This window comes from Lissotriton vulgaris, unplaced genomic scaffold, assembly GCF_964263255.1.
Source record: "Lissotriton vulgaris unplaced genomic scaffold, aLisVul1.2 SCAFFOLD_3103, whole genome shotgun sequence".
Taxonomy (NCBI): domain Eukaryota; kingdom Metazoa; phylum Chordata; class Amphibia; order Caudata; family Salamandridae; genus Lissotriton; species Lissotriton vulgaris.
Genome location: NW_028250073.1, coordinates 154,986 through 176,404, shown reverse-complemented (window position 1 = coordinate 176,404; position 21,419 = coordinate 154,986). Strand labels below are relative to the sequence as shown.

Sequence of the window (21,419 nt, the reverse complement as noted above, 5' to 3'; positions counted from 1 at the left end):
AAGTGTATATAAAGTGGTTCAATTGTCTCACCTTGTGTTCTATGAATTGTCCTTGCTGATGATTGCCGTAATGGAAATTGCTTTCGTATTATAGTTAAACATTTTTTAGTGTATTGAAAGTTTCTTGATATAGGCAATATTGGTGTCCACTCATGTGATATATTAGCATGGTATAAATGTTTATTTTGTTGTCTTGTACTTTTACCAATATTTTTTTTATCAAAATGTATCCATACTATAATAGGTATGTTATTTGTACAATCAACATATTCTATCGTTCCTGTTGCTCCATTTGTTAATCCATCATTGACTGCAAGATTTGCAGTTAAATCATATCGAAGTTTAATTGCAATATGTAGTGTGCTTGCTAATCCCATTGTTTTTGTAGAGTCTGTTGGTAATTGCTTTAATATTTTGTCTTTTACTTCTTGAGTTACGTCTGAAGCAACTGTGTCTATTGCTAATGTGGTATAAACTGCATGATATTGCATATGTTGTAATAATACTGTGTCATTTATTTCATTCACTTCTTTGTTAGTACCCATGATATATGGTATACATTTTTTAATACTTTGTGGAGGTTCTATTTCTCGTGATTTGATCTTTGTGATATCATTTTTTGTGTGTTTCCCTACTCTTAATCTGTTGAGCATTTCTGCAAATGGCATGTCATTTAATTGTCTCATTTTTGTAAGCTCATATATTTGAAAATGTGTTCTCCACAAGTTAGTGCTTAATGGCCCATACAAATGTTTTGAATTGTCAAATATGTATGTATCAAATACGGGCTTTAATTGATAGAAATCTCCAATTGCTAATATTGATATTCCTCCAAATGGTTGGTTAGAAGCTTTTATTTCTTGCAGTCTATTGTGTATGAAATTAAACATATTTGCACCTACCATTGATATTTCATCTATTATTAGTACTTTTAAATGCATAAGCTTACTTTGAAGTATGCTTCTGTTTTCATGAGTTAGTTGTTTATATGTTAATGTTTGTGATACTGGTATTTTGAAAGTACTGTGGAGTGTTTGTCCTTGTATATTATGTGCTGCTTTACCTGTTGGTGCTGTTAGTAATATATGAACATTTTCTGGATTTTCTCCGGCTTTAGTATTGTAGTAGCGTAATAATGTTTGATGTAGTGCTGTTATCAGGAAGCTTTTTCCTACTCCTGCACCCCCAGTACAAAATGTATAAAAAGGTACTTTTTGTGTTTTAATTGCATTTAGATGGTGATAAATGAAGTTTATTTGTTCTAATGTTAAATTTAGCATCAGGTCATTGTATTTGTCTTCTGGTAACATATTATTTATTAAGGCTTCTTCTTCTGTAGTACTTCTAATTCCTAAATCCAAAGATATGTCGTACTGTAATTCTTGATCATATAGGGCATTGTCATTATGTAAATCATCTTGTAGGTTTATCACTGGGGATAATGGTGGTGTAAGGATTGCATCATTTTCTGTTGATATATTACTTGTGCAAAGTATTTGATGTTGTTTATTATATATATAATGGTTTGCATCAATAATTGTTTGTAATTCTAGATATCTTTCATAGTATGTATCTTTTGTACCAATTATATTATTCTCTATTCGCCAGGGATAAAATAGCAATAATAACTCTCTATAATAATTTTCAGGATCATTTAATTTGCTGAATCTGCAGTATCGTATCATTTTTTGTTTTGTGCGTTCAGTGAATGTAGTATTGCTTTGTTTATTAACTATGTTATTAATTTCTATTTCTTCATCATCCGAGCTATAAAAGTTGAGTTCTAAAAGTAAGTTATCATGTGTGTTTGTAACCTTTTTTTTTTTTGCAGTTTGTTTTTTTGTATTGTAATTAGATGCGTAGTCAGCTAGTGTAATTTTTTCCAATGTTAATGGTCGTGTGCTGTATTTTACAAGTATATTGTCAAATTGTATATCAGTTGATGTGTCTGGTAGTGAATTTATTGTATTTATGTCTTTCATTAAATATGTGCGTTTATCTGGTCTATTTGTATTTATAAATACAAATGATCGGGAAGCTTTTCGTAATGGTATTTGTAGTATTAGATAAGCTGCCTCTTGTGCACTAATTTCAGTACAATTTAAGAATTTATTTCCTATGTGTTTTAATTGTTCTTTAATATTTGGATTGTGTTGTACTTCTTTTTGTAGCTTGTGCAATGATTTTAACCCTCTTTGAGATTTACTAATATAAGAAACAATATATACAGCACATGCATATGCATCTAAAACGTATTGTATATCTATGTTAGCTTGCCATGCCTGTAATATTATGTTGTTGTAGTTATTTATATAACACTCTGCTGGAGTTCTTTTTAGAGCTATAGTTGTTTTTTGTAGTCGATATTGTATGCATGTTATATATTGTTCTTCAGTTAATTTCATGTGTTGCAAAAAATCATCAAATGTATAAGTGGCAAATTCTTGTGTATGCATTGTTGTATGGATTAATTGTATGTGTTCTTTTATGAGATCATTTGTTGTTTCTAATTGCAATGGTTCTAATATAGTAGTATGTCGCATAGGGTATCTTGGATATTGGTATTTACATGTTTTTTGATGTTTTATGCGACAGTTTTTAGTATGTCCATGTTTTTGCAAGGGTATTAAATGTTGTATATCTGAGTTTTCAGTTTTTTCACCCGTTATATGTTGATCAATAAATTTTGTTACTTCATCATTGTTAGCTTCATTATATCTAGGTGCATTATGTATCCAAAGTAATGCATGTATATGTGGTGACCCACGTTGTTGAAATTCTACTCTGTAAAAATAATATACTATTTTACCAATAGGATTACTATTATGTAATAATATGCTATTGAATAATTTTCGTACTTGGTAGTCGAAATGGCGAGCACATATAATTGGATTTTGTTGTATTAGTGTACATTTGCTTTCCCAAGACATATCAGCAAATTCTTCAGGAGTGTATTCTTTGTTACCATTTATTCGTAATAATATGTTAATTAGATGAAACCATCTTGTTTCTGCTGCTGACAATGTTAGGAAAAAAGTTGGTACTCCTAATTGTCTTAGCATTGCAAATATTTCTTTTTTACAATTCTCCCAATATGGAGGTGAGCTGCGTATTGTCTTTAAAATGTTGTACCCTTCATTATATTGTAGTATTCCTTCTAAATTTTCTTTTATGGAAAGGGGCGACCACTCGGTCCCCCCGAACGTATGGTGGAGTGCCTCGATCCCCCCGGGAAGCCATTTTTGGGCGGGAGGCGTGTCCCGGCTGGTATGCCCGAAGCGGCGTAGCCGGGGCGCGCCTTTTCCCGCCCTAGAGTGGGCTGGCCTAGACACCGACGTAGCCAGCCCCGCCCTAGGGGCGGGCAGGGGCGGGTTCTCGCCCGCCCTGAAGACGGATAAAAAGAGACGCAAGACCAGAAGACGTCCTCTTGTTCTTGTGCTCCGAAGCTGCACCTCCTCGCTACCCGTGAGCTCGGGACAGAACGAAGAGCCAATTTTGAGCGTTTTGATCTTTTTCTTTGTCTTCTAGATACTTCCTCGGAGAGATGCCCAAGAAAGGCGCAAAGAGAATGACGACCGACCAGATGGTGCGGGCCCTTTGCAAAGAAGTGTCCGACATAAAGAAACGGTTGGCGGAGCGAGATGGGGAGGAGGGTTCGGGCCCTGCGCCGGCTGGAGGGAGACCTAAGAGGCCGAGAAAGGTTCCAGCCGGTGGGGACGTCCCGGTTCCCTCTGCCCCTCTCGAGGCGCCGACCCCAGTACCGATGGAGGGGAATCCAATCCCCGTTGTCGTCACCCCGACATCCAAGGAAGACATGCCCCCCGAGCTGGCAGCACAGCTAGCAGCATGGTTGGGGGATAGTGGTGATGGCGCCACGGCTGCCGAGGCACAGGCGCTGATAAAAGGGCTTCGTGAGAAGAAAGAGGCAGCTAGAGTGGCTGCGCCGTTGGCGGGGATAGACAAGCCGCAAGCGGCAGAAGCTGCGTCCGGTTCAGGTAAGCGGCCATTGCCGATTGCAAGGGACGAGTCAGCACCCTCTCGTAGAGAGAGATTGGGACAACATGTGCCTTTAGCTATAAAGGAAAAGATCTGGGCGGGAGAGTACGTGAATATTTTTTCCCTGCTTGTTGATCATTATGATGTGGAGCATGTGAAAAGTCAGAAGGACTTAATGCATCCGAGTGTTTGGCGCGCGAAAATGGCCGCCTTTAAGGTAAATGAGAACATTGGCAACTGGGGCAATGCATGGGGTATTTTCACATCGATTTTGGGGGAACGTAGGCCTGAGTTGCTTCCTGAGTTCCCCGTTTACCAATCACGAATTATGGGTTACTCGACAGCGTATCAAGGTAACCATTGGTTTTGTTATGACAATCTGTTCAGGAAAGAAAAGGAACATAACAGGAGTTTGACTTGGGATTGTTACGATTCTTTAACATGGGATAAAATGAAAGAATCGGGAATGTTAAGAATGCCATTGGTCGGGAGCAATGTTGTTGATTACTCCCGCCAAAATGTGGGGACGCCCTTTCGACCGAGTACGAGCACCGACGACCAGTCGAGGCCCGCAGGCAATACAGGGAGAAAGGGTTTCTGTTTTAATTTCAACAAGGGGAAATGTACCAGGCCTCCGGGATCGTGTAAATTCAAACATGAGTGTAGTACGTGTGGGTCGTCCCATCCTGAGTCATCGTGCAGAGCCAGAACGGGTGAGAATGGGGGTAAGGGAGGCGCCAAACAGGTCTAAGCTAGGCCGAGGGGCGCCTTTACCAACCCCGATTGATACCTTGGCAATGATTCCCTGGCTCAGCGAATACCCGGATCGTACTTCTGCCGGGGTGCTGCGGAACGGTTTTACACATGGTTTCCGCATCCCGGTGGGGGACTTTCAGGGTGTAGGGATGTGCAAAAATCCACTTTCCGTTTTACAACATACATCTGTAGTACAAGAAAAAATTCAGAAAGAGGTTAGCCGGGGACGGGTCGCCGGCCCGTTTTGTGAACCCCCGGTACCGGATTTCGTTTGTTCTCCGTTAGGGGTGGTCCCCAAGAAGGACCCGGGTGAGTTTCGTTTGATCCATAATCTGTCTGCTCCACATGGTCTTTCGGTGAACGACGCAATTGATTCAGAAGTTTGTTCGGTGCGATACGCATCTTTTGATGAGGCGGTAGCCATCTTGAATCACCTGGGGCACGGGACGTTGATGGCGAAATCTGATATCGAGTCAGCGTTCCGGTTGCTCCCGGTACACCCAGACGATCAGCGTCTTCTGGGATTCGGGTTCCAGGGGTCATTTTACATGGATAGGTGTATGCCAATGGGATGCTCTATATCATGTGCTTACTTTGAGCAATTCAGTACTTTCCTGCAATGGGTGTTCACTAAGGCAACGGGTTTCCGAAATGTAATGCACTACCTTGACGACTTTCTGTTCCTTGGCCCCGCCGGTAGTCCCGAATGTGCCCAGGCCTTAGCCGAATTCTGTGTGTTAATGGGTCATTTTGGCGTGCCATTGGCACCGGGTAAAACTATGGGTCCCACGACTTGCCTCGAGTTTTTGGGGATCGAGTTGGACTCAAGGGAGGGGTGCTTCCGTTTACCAGCTAGCAAAGTGTCGAAATTCAGGGCAGCCCTCCAAGTATGTTTAAATGCATCCAAAGTTACACTGCATCAGTTGCAACAGTTAGTGGGAAAGTTGAACTTTGCCTTGAGGGTGATACCAATGGCTCGCCCCTTTTCCCGCTCAATTGCCCAAGCGATGGTTGGCCTAAAGGAGGGTCATCATCGCACAAGGTTATCGGCTGAGGTCCGCCAGGACATGCGGATTTGGTTAGCATTCTTGGCGGACTTCAATGGCCGAGTCGTCTGGAACAGGCCAGCCGTGTCCTCCGATGAGCTTGGGCTATGGACAGATTCAGCAGGAAGCGTAGGTTTTGGCGCCATCTTCGGCACAAAATGGTCGGCACAAAAGTGGCCCCTATGGTGGCACGAGAAGGGGCTGACAAGTAACATCGCTTTCCTTGAACTATTTCCCATTCTGGTGGCCCTGAGAACCTGGCCAGAAGGGTTCAGAGATCATTCTGTTGTGTTCTGGTCCGACAATATGACCGTGGTAGAATGCATCAATAGTCAGGCAGCCCGTTGTAAATTGATTTTGAGGCTGCTCAAAGAAATTGTCTTACTGTGTATGCAACTGAACGTGGTATTCAGAGCAAAACATGTCCCAGGGGTGATGAATCAGGCTGCTGATGCACTGTCTCGTTTTCACATGCAGGCTTTCTCGGGTTTCCTTCCTTCAGCGGACCCGGAGCCGGCACCCTTCCCCGAAGCTCTCTGGTCTCTCGGTGCCCCGAACTTCGTCACCTCCTGGGAGAGAGTCTAGCACCCAGGACGAGGAAGGCATATGAAGGGGCGTTCCAGGCCTATTTAGCCTTTTTGGGGGCAGAGAGAGGGGGACTTTGGGGTCAGGAAGAGTTGGTAGTACTTTTTCTGATGTCCTTACGTAGGGCTGGGAAATCGGTGGCTACGGCCCAAAGGCATCGTGCCGCCATTTCCTTTGTTGCCAGGGCCCATGGCATCCTGGACCCAACAGCGTCTTTCACGGTACAGAAAGCGCTGCGTGGGTGGCAACGTCTAGAGGGTCGCAGAGTAGACGTAAGACGACCGATAGGTCTAGACAGGTTGTCCCAGTTACTGACCACACTCCCTAACACATGCTCGTCCCCGTTCGAGACCTGTTTGTTCCGGACTGCATTTACGCTGGCATTTCACGGGGCTATGAGAGTTAGTGAGCTAGTTGCAAGGAACAAACAGGATGTGACGGGGGGCTTGTGCAGGGAACATGTTCAGATCAGGGGTGATGCGATGATTGTCTCCTTTCTCAGGTCCAAGTCTGACCAGGATGGGAGAGGGGACTGCACGATCATTCGCAGGAACCCCGAGTCATCCATGTGTCCGGTACAGTGCTTAGAAGATTACCTAGCACGAAGGGTGGCATCTTGGGGGGGGACATTGTTGAGGCATGCAGACGCCACCCCGCTGACGAGGTTTCAGTTTCAGCGGGTGCTTGCAATGGCCATTGCCGCAGCGGGCTTGGACCCGGGCGAATTTGGGACCCATTCCTTTCGAATAGGGGCTGCCACTGAAGCTACAGCCAGGGGTCTTAATGTAGAACAAGTGAAACGTGTGGGGCGCTGGTCCTCCAATTGTTATAAGAGGTACGTGCGATTGCACATGTTGTGAAGCTGTAATCATGTACTCACGCTTCTTGTCTTTTGTTTGTTTTCAGTTGCGCAAGCCTACGCGGCAGGGCGGACTGTGCAGTCGACCCAACACCAGGCCAGCGGTCGCACGTCACCGGCTGTGAGGAAGGAGGTGTGGGTCGTGGGCCACTCATACGTGAGACGGGCCGCAGACGTATTCAAAGCAGGTGACATGATTCACGTACCTGGGGAATACGGGTACAGAGTGTCCTTCTACGGGAGGGGCGGTCTCTGTATTGACCAGTTTCAGAAGTTTTTTGAGGGTTTGCTAGAGCGGATGAGGTCACCACCGTCCATAGTCATAGTGCATTTGGGGGGCAATGATTTGGTCACCACCGGTAGACGACTTCTCCTGGAGGCTATGCTTTCCACGGTAAGTTGGTTAGCAAGGAGAGTTCCGGGGTGCATAATTGCATGGTCTCATATGATCCCACGAAAAGTGTGGCGGGGGGCTATCTCGATCCCTGCTTTGAATCATTCCGTTAGAAAATTGAATAACAAAGTGAGTAGGTTGTTCCGTTCCAAGACATTGCATTCGATCTCGCATAATTGTATTAATGATGACAGTATGTATTTGGAGGATGGGGTGCATTTGTCGAGGGTGGGGAATGAGTTACTCATAGGAGACTTCCTAGCTTGGTTAAAATCGTTAAAACATGACCTTTAGGTAGGAGTTTTGTGGGGGGTCCGGATAGCCGGTCAACTATCCGGACCTGTGGCGGTAAGGTCATGATCGGTGAGCACTAATTGGTAGATCCCTATGAGTGGGCGTCACCCAACACGGATGGGAGCGCTCGGGAGAGGTGGCCATTGGCCCCTCAGTGGGGAGGCGGTCCCGTCTAAGGGCGGGTCGCCGGAAGTAAAGGAAAGGCGGTCAAGGCCCCTTCCTTTGTAGGAGGGGTTACAGCCCCCTCCTGGGGAATTTCCCGGGGCCAGTGTCATCTGCGACGGCAGATGCGGTAAGTTGTGTGGGGTGGGGGGAGGTCCACGATACCTTCTAGATACCACACACAAGTCTTCGAACGACCTTTAAATGGCGTCGAGTCTTAAGTGCCCCCGTCAAGTCAAGGGAAATTGTTAGTAGTTGCACTTGAGGTAAGCCTCTGTGCTGTCGCCCCTCCCAAGTGGGAGGGGTAAGTCTGGTTAGGGATCTTGACACCGGTTATGACCTTGCCGTTGGCCCTTAAACGTTAGGATGTACAATTTCAGTGTTTCTAGAGAATGTTTTGTAGGATGCTAGTTCGGCTAGGAGAACCTCTGTATTAGAGAATATGTTAAGGTTAGCCAAACATCGCAATGTGATAATGAAATTGTACATAACATGAAACGTTTAATGCTTAATTTTTTGTTTTAATAAATACGGCCGGGATGGTCACTCCATCCCACATCCAAAAACTTTAAGAACTGTTTCCGGTTTTCCTCCTTTCGGGGATTGTGTTGAGAGGGGGTGGCGGGTATCTCAGCCATATGGAAAGGGGCGACCACTCGGTCCCCCCGAACGTATGGTGGAGTGCCTCGATCCCCCCGGGAAGCCATTTTTGGGCGGGAGGCGTGTCCCGGCTGGTATGCCCGAAGCGGCGTAGCCGGGGCGCGCCTTTTCCCGCCCTAGAGTGGGCTGGCCTAGACACCGACGTAGCCAGCCCCGCCCTAGGGGCGGGCAGGGGCGGGTTCTCGCCCGCCCTGAAGACGGATAAAAAGAGACGCAAGACCAGAAGACGTCCTCTTGTTCTTGTGCTCCGAAGCTGCACCTCCTCGCTACCCGTGAGCTCGGGACAGAACGAAGAGCCAATTTTGACCCACCCACCAGCCCCTGAGGACAGCAAGTTGTAGTGCAATAAAGTGATTTTATAAGTTTGTTTTTCCATTCCGTTACAGGCTGTGAAAGTATCAGTTTGTTGTTGATCATAATAAAGTATGGTGAATATCGTGTAGGTTGTTACGATTAAAATGATTTTATGTGGTGTTGCATTTTTAGCATGTTCTTTCGGTCGTAGCGACCAATGTTTTTCATAGGTTTGAATAAAAATTGTCGTATTTATTTTGGTAGGCGGTAAGGTCATGATCGGTGAGCACTAATTGGTAGATCCCTATGAGTGGGCGTCACCCAACACGGATGGGAGCGCTCGGGAGAGGTGGCCATTGGCCCCTCAGTGGGGAGGCGGTCCCGTCTAAGGGCGGGTCGCCGGAAGTAAAGGAAAGGCGGTCAAGGCCCCTTCCTTTGTAGGAGGGGTTACAGCCCCCTCCTGGGGAATTTCCCGGGGCCAGTGTCATCTGCGACGGCAGATGCGGTAAGTTGTGTGGGGTGGGGGGAGGTCCACGATACCTTCTAGATACCACACACAAGTCTTCGAACGACCTTTAAATGGCGTCGAGTCTTAAGTGCCCCCGTCAAGTCAAGGGAAATTGTTAGTAGTTGCACTTGAGGTAAGCCTCTGTGCTGTCGCCCCTCCCAAGTGGGAGGGGTAAGTCTGGTTAGGGATCTTGACACCGGTTATGACCTTGCCGTTGGCCCTTAAACGTTAGGATGTACAATTTCAGTGTTTCTAGAGAATGTTTTGTAGGATGCTAGTTCGGCTAGGAGAACCTCTGTATTAGAGAATATGTTAAGGTTAGCCAAACATCGCAATGTGATAATGAAATTGTACATAACATGAAACGTTTAATGCTTAATTTTTTGTTTTAATAAATACGGCCGGGATGGTCACTCCATCCCACATCCAAAAACTTTAAGAACTGTTTCCGGTTTTCCTCCTTTCGGGGATTGTGTTGAGAGGGGGTGGCGGGTATCTCAGCCATATGTGTTTTACTGTTATAACTTGCCCATTGTTAAAATGCTTTCTAAGTGATATGAAAATTTTGTCTTGTATTTGTTTAATTTGCAATTTTTTAAGTTTAAAAAACATATTTGTTACTGATTGAGCTACTCTTTTGTCACAATTTCTAAGTTCAGATTTACAAATTGTACTGTAATGTACTGGTACATGTCTATCTTCATTTGCTGGTCTACGTTGTCCGGCAAATATTGTTGGGAATGCTAAGTATTCTGAATCTTTATCTTCATATAAACCTCTTGGTATGTTATGTTCAGCAGGTGCTAAACTTAAAATATTAATGCTATCTGTTGTTATTGTTTCATTATTTAACATAGTATCTAAGTTACCTGCTGGTATGTTATCTGAACTGCTCGATGTATTATCTGTTTCTGAAGTGTGTATGTTGTCATTTGTTATTTCTGGTGTATATTCCCATATGGCTGAGATACCCGCCACCCCCTCTCAACACAATCCCCAAAAGGAGGGAAACCGGAAACAGTTCTTAAAGTTTTTGGATGTGGGAGGGAGTGACCCTCCCGGCCGTATTTATTAAAACAAAAAATTAAAACATTAAACGTTTCATGTTATGTACAATTTCATTATCACATTGCGATGTTTGGCTAACCTTAACATATTCTCTAATACAGAGGTTCTCCTAGCCGAACTAGCATCCTACAAAAACATTCTCTAGAAACACTGAAATTGTACATCCTAACGTTTAAGGGCCAACGGCAAGGTCATAACCGGTGTCAAGATCCCTAACCAGACTTACCCCTCCCACTTGGGAGGGGCGACAGCACAGAGGCTTACCTCAAGTGCAACTACTAACAATTTCCCTTGACTTGACGGGGGCACTTAAGACTCGACGCCATTTAAAGGTCGTTCGAAGACTTGTGTGTGGTATCTAGAAGGTATCGTGGACCTCCCCCCACCCCACACAACTTACCGCATCTGCCGTCGCAGATGACACTGGCCCCGGGAAATTCCCCAGGAGGGGGCTGTAACCCCTCCTACAAAGGAAGGGGCCTTGACCGCCTTTCCTTTACTTCCGGCGACCCGCCCTTAGACGGGACCGCCTCCCCATTGAGGGGCCAATGGCCACCTCTCCCGAGCGCTCCCATCCGTGTTGGGTGACGCCCACTCATAGGGATCTACCAATTAGTGCTCACCGATAATGACCTTACCGCCTACCAAAAATAAATACGACAATTCTTACTCAAACCTATGAAAACATTGGTCGCTACGACCGAAAGAACATGCTTAAAATGCAACACTACATCAAATCATTTTAATCGTAACAACCTACACGATATCCACCATACTTTATTATGATCAACAACAAATTGATACTTTCACATCCTGTAAACGAAACGGAAAAACATACTTATAAAATTCACTTTATTGCACAACAACTTGCTGTCCTCAGGGGCTGGTGGGTGGGTCAAAATTGGCTCTTCGTTCTGTCCCGAGCTCACGTGTAGCGAGGAGGTGCAGCTTCGGAGCACAAGAACAAGAGGACGTCTTCTGGTCTTGCGTCTCTTTTTATCCGTCTTCAGGGCGGGCGAAAACCCGCCCCTGCCTGCCCCTAGGGCGGGGCTGGCTACGTCGGTGTCTAGGCCAGCCCACTCTAGGGCGGGAAAAAGCGCGCCCTGGCTACGCCGCTTCGGGCATACCAGCCGAGACGCGCCTCCCGCCCAAAAATGGCTTCCCGGGGAGATCGAGGCACTCCGCCATACGTTCGGGGGGACCGAGTGGTCGCCCCTTTCCATATGGCTGAGATACCCGCCACCCCCTCTCAACACAATCCCCAAAAGGAGGGAAACCGGAAACAGTTCTTAAAGTTTTTGGATGTGGGAGGGAGTGACCCTCCCGGCCGTATTTATTAAAACAAAAAATTAAAACATTAAACGTTTCATGTTATGTACAATTTCATTATCACATTGCGATGTTTGGCTAACCTTAACATATTCTCTAATACAGAGGTTCTCCTAGCCGAACTAGCATCCTACAAAAACATTCTCTAGAAACACTGAAATTGTACATCCTAACGTTTAAGGACCAACGGCAAGGTCATAACCGGTGTCAAGATCCCTAACCAGACTTACCCCTCCCACTTGGGAGGGGCGACAGCACAGAGGCTTACCTCAAGTGCAACTACTAACAATTTCCCTTGACTTGACGGGGGCACTTAAGACTCGACGCCATTTAAAGGTCGTTCGAAGACTTGTGTGTGGTATCTAGAAGGTATCGTGGACCTCCCCCCACCCCACACAACTTACCGCATCTGCCGTCGCAGATGACACTGGCCCCGGGAAATTCCCCAGGAGGGGGCTGTAACCCCTCCTACAAAGGAAGGGGCCTTGACCGCCTTTCCTTTACTTCCGGCGACCCGCCCTTAGACGGGACCGCCTCCCCATTGAGGGGCCAATGGCCACCTCTCCCGAGCGCTCCCATCCGTGTTGGGTGACGCCCACTCATAGGGATCTACCAATTAGTGCTCACCGATCATGACCTTACCGCCACAGGTCCGGATAGTTGACCGGCTATCCGGACCCCCCACAAAACTCCTACCTAAAGGTCATGTTTTAACGATTTTAACCAAGCTAAGAAGTCTCCTATGAGTAACTCATTCCCCACCCTCGACAAATGCACACCATCCCCCAAATACATACTGTCATCATTAATACAGCTATGCGAGATCGAATGCAATGTCTTGGAACGGAACAACCTACTCACTTTGTTATTCAGTTTTCTAACCGAATGATTCAAAGCAGGGATCGAGATAGCCCCCCGCCACACTTTTCGTGGGATCATATGAGACCACGCAATTATGCACCCCGGAACTCTCCTCGCTAACCAACTTACCGTGGAAAGCATAGCCTCCAGGAGAAGTCGTCTACCGGTGGTGACCAAATCATTGCCCCCCAAATGCACTATGACTATAGACGGCGGTGACCTCATCCGCTCTAACAAACCCTCAAAGAATGCTTGAAACTGGTCAATACAGAGACCGCCTCTTCCGTAGAAGGACACTCTGTACCCGTATTCCCCAGGTACGTGAATCATGCCACCTGCTTTGAATACGTCTGCGGCCCGTCTCACGTATGAGTGGCCCACGACCCACACCTCCTTTCTCACAGCCGGTGATGTGCGACCGCTGGCCTGGTGTTGGGTCGACTGCACAGTCCGCCCTGCCGCGTAGGCTTGCGCAACTGAAAACAAACAAAAGACAAGAAGCGTGAGTACATGATTACAGCTTCACAACATGTGCAATCGCACGTACCTCTTATAACAATTGGAGGACCAACGCCCTACTCGTTTCACTTGTTCTACATTAAGACCCCTGGCTGTAGCTTCAGTGGCAGCCCCTATTCGAAAGGAATGGGTCCCAAATTCGCCCGGGTGCAAGCCCGCTGCGGCAATGGCCATTGCAAGCACCCGCTGAAACTGAAACCTCGTCAGCGGGGTGGCGTCTGCATGCCTCAACAATGTCCCTCCCCATGATGCCACCCTTCGTGCTAGGTAATCTTCTAAGCACTGTACCGGACACATGGATGACCCGGGGGTCCTGCGAATGATCGTGCAGTCCCCCCTCCCATCTTGGTCGGTCTTGGACCTGAGAAAGGAGACAATCATCGCATCGCCCCTGATCTGAACATGTTCCCTGCACAAGCCCCCCGCCACATCCTGCTTGTTCCTTGCAACCAGCTCACTTATCCTCATAGCCCCGTGAAATGCCAGCGTAAATGCAGTCCGGAACAAACAGGTCTCGAAAGGAGACGAGCATGTGTTAGGGAGTGTGGCCAGTAACTGGGACAACCTATCTAGACCTATCGGTCGTCTTACGTCTACTCTGCGACCCTCTAGGCGTTGCCACCCACGCAGCGCCTTTTGTACTGTAAAAGACGCTGTCGGGTCCTGGATGCCATGGGCCCTGGCAACAAAGGAAATGGCGGCACGATGCCTTTGGGCCGTAGCCACCGACTTCCCAGCCCTACGTAAGGACATCAGGAAATGTACTACCCACTCTTCCTGACCCCAAAGTCCCCCTCTCTCTGCCCCCAAAAAGGCTAAATAGGCCTGAAACGCCCCTTCATATGCCTTCCTTGTCCTGGGTGCTAGACTCTCTCCCACGAGGTGACGAAGTTCGGGGCACCGAGAGACCAGAGAGCTTCGGGGAAGGGTGCCGGCTCTGGGTCCGCTGAAGGAAGGAAACCCGAGAAAGCCTGCATGTGAAAACGAGACAGTGCATCAGCAGCCTGATTCATCACCCCCGGGACATGTTTTGCTCTGAATATCACGTTCAGTTGCATACACAGTAAGACAATTTCTTTGAGCAGCCTCAAAATCAATTTACAACGGGCTGCCTGACTATTGATGCATTCTACAACGGTCATATTGTCGGACCAGAACACGACAGAATGATCTCTGAAACCTTCTGGCCAGGTTCTCAGGGCCACCAGAATGGGAAATAGTTCAAGGAAAGCAATATTACTCGTCAGCCCCTTCTCGTGCCACCATGGGGGCCACCTTTGTGCAGACCATTTTGTGCCGAAGATGGCGCCAAAGCCTATGCTTCCCGCTGAATCTGTCCATAGCCCAAGCTCTTCGGAGGACACGGCTGGCTTGTTCCAGACGACTCGGCCATTGAAGTCCGCCAAAAATGCTAACCAAATCCGCATGTCCTGGCGGACCTCAGCCGATAACCTCGTGCGATGATAACCCTCCTTTAGGCCAACCATCGCTTGGGCAATTGAGCGGGAAAAGGGGCGGGCCATTGGGATCACCCTCAAGGCAAAGTTCAACTTTCCCACCAATTGTTGCAACTGATGCAGTGTAACCTTAGATGCATTTAAACATACTTGGAGGGCTGCCCTGAATTTCAACACTTTGCTAGCTGGTAAACGGAAACACCCCTCCCTTGAGTCCAACTCGATCCCCAAAAACTCGAGGCAAGTCGTGGGACCCATAGTTTTACCCGGTGCCAATGGCACGCCAAAATGACCCATCAACACACAGAATTCAGCTAAGGCCTGGGCACATTCGGGATTTCCGGCGGGGCCAAGGAACAAAAAGTCGTCAAGGTAGTGCATTACATTTCGGAAACCCGTTTTCTTAGTGAACACCCATTGCAGGAAAGTACTGAATTTCTCAAAATAAGCACATGATATAGAGCATCCCATTGGCATACACCTATCCATGTAAAATGACCCCTGAAACCCGAATCCCAGAAGACGCTGGTCGTCTGGGTGTACCGGGAGCAACCGGAACGCTGACTCGATATCTGATTTCGCCATCAACGTCCCGGGCCCCAGGCGATTCAAGATGGCTACTGCCTCATCAAACGATGCGTATCGCACCGAACAAACTTCTGGATCAATTGCATCGTTCACCGAAAGACCATGTGGAGCAGACAGATTATGGATCAAACGAAACTCACCTGGGTCCTTCTTGGGGACCACCCCTAACGGAGAACAGACAAAATCCGGTACCGGGGGTACACTAAACGGGCCGGCGACCCGTCCCCGGCTAACCTCTTTCTGAATCTTCTCTTGCACTACAGATGTATGTTGTAAAACGGAAAGTTGATTTTTGCACATCCCTACACCCTGAAAGTCCCCCACCGGGATGCGGAAACCATGTGTAAAACCGTTCCGCAGCACCCCAGCAGAAGTACGATCCGGGTATTCGCTGAGCCAGGGAATCATTGCCAAGGTATCAATCGGGGTTGGTAAAGGCGCCCCTCGGACTATCTTAGACCTGTTTGGCGCCTCCCTTACCCCCATTCTCACTCGTTCTGGCTCTGCACGATGACTCAGGATGGGACGACCCACAAGTACTACATTCGTGTTTGAATTTACACGATCCCGGAGGCCTGGTACATTTCCCTTTGTTGAAATTAAAGCAGAAACCCTTTCTCCCTGTATTGCCTGCGGGTCTCGAATAATCGTCGGTGCTCGTACTTGGTCGAAAGGGCGTCCCCACATTTTGGCGGGAGTAATCAACAACATTGCTCCCAACCAATGGCATTTTTAACATTCCTGATTCTTTCATTTTATCCCATGTCACAGAATCGTAACAATCCCAAGTCAAACCCTTGTTATGCTCCTTTTCTTTCCTGAACAGATTGTCATAACAGAACCAATGGTTACCTTGATACGCTGTCGAGTAACCCATAATTCGTGATTGATAAATGGGAAACTCAGGAAGCAACTCGGGCCTACGTTCCCCCAAAATCGATGTAAAAATACCCCACGCATTGCCCCAGTTGCCAATATTCTCATTTACCTTAAAGGCGGCCATTTTTGCGCGCCAAACACTCGGATGCATTAGGTCCTTCTGACTCTAACATGCTCCACCTCATAATGATCAACAAGCAAGGAAAAAATATTCACATACTCCCCCGCCCAGATCTTTTCCTTTATTGCTAAAGGCACATGTTGTCCCAATCTCTCTCTACGAGAGGGTGCTGACTCGTCCCTTGCAATCGGCAATGGCCGCTTACCTGAACCGGACGCTGCTTCTGCCGCTTGCGGCTTGTCTATTCCCGCCAACGGCGCAGTCACTTTAGCTGCATCTCTCTTCTCACGCAGCCCTTTTATCAGCGCCTGTGCCTCGGCAGCCATGGCGCCCTCACTACTATCCCCCAACCATGCTGCTAGCTGTGCTGCCAGCTCGGGGGGCATGTCTTCATTGGATGTCGGGGTGACGACAACGGGGATTGGATTCCCCTCCATCGGTACTGGGGTCGGCGCCTCGAGCGGGGCAGAGGGAACCGGGACGTCTCCACCGGCCGGAACCCTTCTCGGCCTCTTAGGTCTCCCTCCAGCCGGCGCAGGGCCCGAACCCTCCTCCCCGTCTCGCTCTGCCAACCGTTTCTTTATGTCGGACATCTCTTTGAAAAGGGCCCGCACCATCTGGTCGGTCGTCATTCTTTTTGCGCCTTTCTTGGGCATCTCTCCGACGAAGTATCTAGAAGACAAAGAAAAAGATCAAAACGCTCAAAATTGGCTCTTCGTTCTGTCCCGAGCTCACGTGTAGCGAGGAGGTGCAGCTTCGGAGCACAAGAACAAGAGGACGTCTTCTGGTCTTGCGTCTCTTTTTATCCGTCTTCAGGGCGGGCGAAAACCCGCCCCTGCCTGCCCCTAGGGCGGGGCTGGCTACGTCGGTGTCTAGGCCAGCCCACTCTAGGGCGGGAAAAAGCGCGCCCTGGCTACGCCGCTTCGGGCATACCAGCCGAGACGCGCCTCCCGCCCAAAAATGGCTTCCCGGGGGGATCGAGGCACTCCGCCATACGTTCGGGGGGACCGAGTGGTCGCCCCTTTCCAATCTTTGTTTATTGTTATTCCATATTCTTTAAATAATGCACTATTTCTTGCTAGATAAATGGCTGCTTTTTTTACAATGTTAGGTCTGACATTTTCTAAATGTGTGTATGATTTATAACTTAATTTTTGTTTTAATTTAATGGGTATTGTCATGTTATCATGTGTTTGTCTAGGTAATATTGTAACAGTAGTCATTACATCAGCTGGTACATTAACAACAGCACCTGATAACGACTTTTGAAAACCACGCGGCAATGTTCTTATTTGTAGAAAAGGTATTCTTGGTGAAACTAATCTTTCTTCTAAGTTATGTAGGTATAGTTCAGGTGGTATATCGGGAAATTTCATTCCATTAAATACTGAACTTGGAGGTATTTTCTTTCGACTAATATATTTGTAGCATGTGTTACATATATGGTCAGTTTTTTGTGAACTTATATCACATTGTATAAATGTTTTGTCGTTTTTAATGATATGTGTTGGTCTTACTGTTTCTTTATGCCACATTTGATTACAAATAGTGCAAATATATTCTGGCCCTGATTGTATTTCTTGGTGAAATTTGGCAATGATATTTGATTGTAATGTGATGTTTTCTATAATAGCATTATATTGTGTATTATTTGTTGGTGTGTGTTCATGTATAGTGATGTATTCTTGAGTTAAAGTGTCAGTATGTAAGTTTGCGGTAGTAGATTGTGGTAGTAACGATACTTTTGTTGTGTGTTCATTAATATTGCTTTGATTTTTTTGGGCAGCATTATCACTGTTTCTTTTTGTAGGTGAAGATATAATAGTTTTATTTGTAATGTGGGATGCTTTTGCAGTATGTACAATCATATGTTTAGGTGTATTTGCAGTAGTTTTACGTTTCTTTCTTTGAATTGTCTTTTTTAAAGAATTTTTTTGGATTGTATGTATATCAATTGGCACTAATTGTATTATAATATCAGTATTTTTAGTACACAGTTCAGTAATAATAAGATGTAATAGATATTCTATTAGTTTATTTGCTGTTTCTATTCTTATGGCTGTACTTGTTAATTTTATATATATATGTTCTATTAGATCTGTTGTATTGCAATTATATATAAAGAAAGATTTACTTGTTTTGCCTATTGTAAATATTTTGTTATTTATCAATAATAATATAGCATTATATGTTGTCAACATATCATTTAATACTAGTGCAGTTTCTTTTTGTAAAGTATTTTGCACTGATATGTTATAATAGCAATCTTTATAAAATGTTATTACAGATATTATATTATTGTGATCTATGTATTTAGGTATGTCTGCTATTTCTATTTTCTTTTTGCCATAAAATATTTATATTTCAGTTTGTAAGTTGTAACTTAATTGCATTATATTATTAAGGTCTTGTTCAGTCCACTTAGATGCATTGTGGGTGCAGTTATATATGATTGCAAATATACTATTTGCAATGTAGATGTTATGTTCTGTGTTAATTTTGTTTTCATCATTATTCATTTTATCTGACTGTATTTTAATGTCAATATTACATGTGATTGCTTTAGATGTAATATTTTCTTTTGCCTCAAAGTTTTGTAATTCTTGTATATTAATAGGGACTTGTAATTCTTGAGTTATTGCTGAAGTTGTTAATATACTGGCTTTGACTGAGTTACATATTTGTTTGTTTGTTGTGTTTGTGTATGTATTGTGTTCTATGCTTTTTGTTTGTGTGTTTCGTTTTGTGTGTGTTGTACTTTGTTTTATTATTCGGTTTTTTACAGTGCTTGTATTTTTTGCTTGTATATTTAAGTGTTGTTCTATAGCTGTTTTATTGATGTCTTTAGTATTATCTGGTGTTGGTGGATTAGCATTATCGTGTATACTGTGTGCGTTTTTTTTTTTTTTTTTTTCTTAATATTTTTGGAAGTTTCAGTATTTGGTCGTTGTCTCTTGTTAGATGAAGACCGGTTGTTGACAATATCTGTAATTGTTTTTTCTGTACTTGATGTAAGTTCTTTTGTTACTGTTAGTATATTTCTTGTAAGCAATTTTGTAGATACAGATTCTTGGTAAGATGTACTTGCACTAGCATGTAATAGTTTAGTTTTATTTGTAGTATGCATAAAGTATTGTGATTCTGTACATGGTGCTTCTTTAAGGTAATTTTGTTCTGCGTTTTTTAATGATTTTTTGTTTATGCTTCGTATTTTTAATCCAGTTAATTCAAATGGTACATTATCTTCATTATCTTTTTTAATTTGGTGAGCTAAATTGTAAATGTAGTTCATTACATCAGGTAAAGTATTTTTTTGTAAAAGTATACTTGTTCCATGTGGATGTGGCATTCCATTTCTGTCTCTACTATGTGAATCAAAGATATAATAATGATCTTCACTTTTTATAATAGATATAACGTATATATCCATGCAGAGTAATACTCCTGAATTTATTAATGATATTGTTAATGCTGTTTGTATGTCTGGGTATAATGTATCAAATTGTTGTAATATATTTCCGTAGTATGGTTGACATGTTTTTATAGAATATATGTTGTTTGTATGTGTAATATATTTAGGTAAATCATCAGGATGCATAAGATCTTGTTTATTAAAAATGTGCATATCTTTATATAAAGCATCACCTAGATCCATAATGTATTGCAAATCTTCTTTGTTCCATATTTGTGCTGGTTTTTCAAAGTTATGAATAATAGCAAATGTACTATTTGGTAAACATTGTTTGCCTTTTGATATAACTGAGAATTTGTCATGTCCTTGATGGTAATCCGCTTGTATTATTTTGTGCATGTTTTAATCCTTTATATAATATTTGGTGTTATAATTTATTAGTAATACTTATGTTGTTAGATATAACAATTAGATTTGTGTGATATGTTTTAATTAAGCTTTTGTTTATCTAACAATGTCAATTGTAGCTATGATGGGTATTGTTAGTTAACATAGAAATATATATTAGTTAAATAAATGTCTTACCTTTGTTGTTTTCTTTTTTGGTAATATGCTGCTTTGGTAATATTCTGCAGAAGTAAGTAAATGGTAAAATTAGTATTATAATAATATTTTAATTTCTATACAGATAATGCCATTATAGACTATTAGCCACATTATTTTTACAAGGGTAATATAATAATATTATTTTTTAGGTTTTGCCTCGCTAAAAAGATGCACTCTGTGCATTTTTTTTTGTGCAGGCAAAAACCTAATAAGTATTGTGTGTGTGTTTGAGTTGGCCCTGGGCATTCATTGGCTGGCTCCATAAATGGAGCTTAGCCATTGGATGAGGGGCTTGTTTGGCAATGCCAGACCAGACATGGGGGCGTTCCTGAGATTATTTGGCTTTTGCCGATGTCACCTGACGTTGGTACTGCCCCTGATTCTGGTCTGGCATTGCCAGCACCTGCCTTCCTGCTCTGGCTGTCTTCTGTGTCTTTCCTTCTCCTCTTAACCCCTTCTGCCCTCTAACTCATTAATACCTGCTGCAGTTCAAGAATGCTTTTGAACCTGGAGGCCAAGTTAATAACAGGCCATTCTACGAGAATCCTATGAATGGAGTGCTTAACTTTCTGTATATTTAAGATCTGAAAGCATTTGATCACATCACTGGGCAGTGGAGACAATGATGTCTGGTTTGCAGAATACACCATTGAAATCAGAAATTTGCTATTGACAATAAATTATGATGTAATGCAGCTAACACAAATGTAATGTGTGAAACTGCAGATTGTTATGTTCAGCTAGAATTTTATGACTGTTACTTTGCACTGTGAAATACTTTTTTTTGCACCTCCAAGCACCCACTGCTTCAGAGTGAAGCTTCAGAATGCAGATTCAGAGTGAAGCTTCAGAGTGGAGCTTCAGAGTGGAGCTTCAGAGTGGAGCTTCAGAGTGGAGATTCAGAGTGGAGCTTCAGAGTGGAGATTCAGAGTGGAGCTTCAGAGTGCATATTCAGAGTGGAGCTGTAGAATGCAGATTCAGAGTGGAGCTTTAGAGTGCACATTCAGAGTGGAGCTTTGGAGTGG

The 21,419-nt window shown here is 44.5% G+C and overlaps 1 protein-coding gene across 1 annotated transcript in view; it reads right to left on the bottom strand.

Annotated features, from left to right (window-relative positions):
• The window catches only part of LOC147663380 (E3 ubiquitin-protein ligase TRIM39-like), a 128,734-nt gene that overhangs the window by 58,463 nt on the left and 48,852 nt on the right, over positions 1-21,419 (bottom strand). The gene's annotated exons all lie outside the window — the stretch shown is intronic.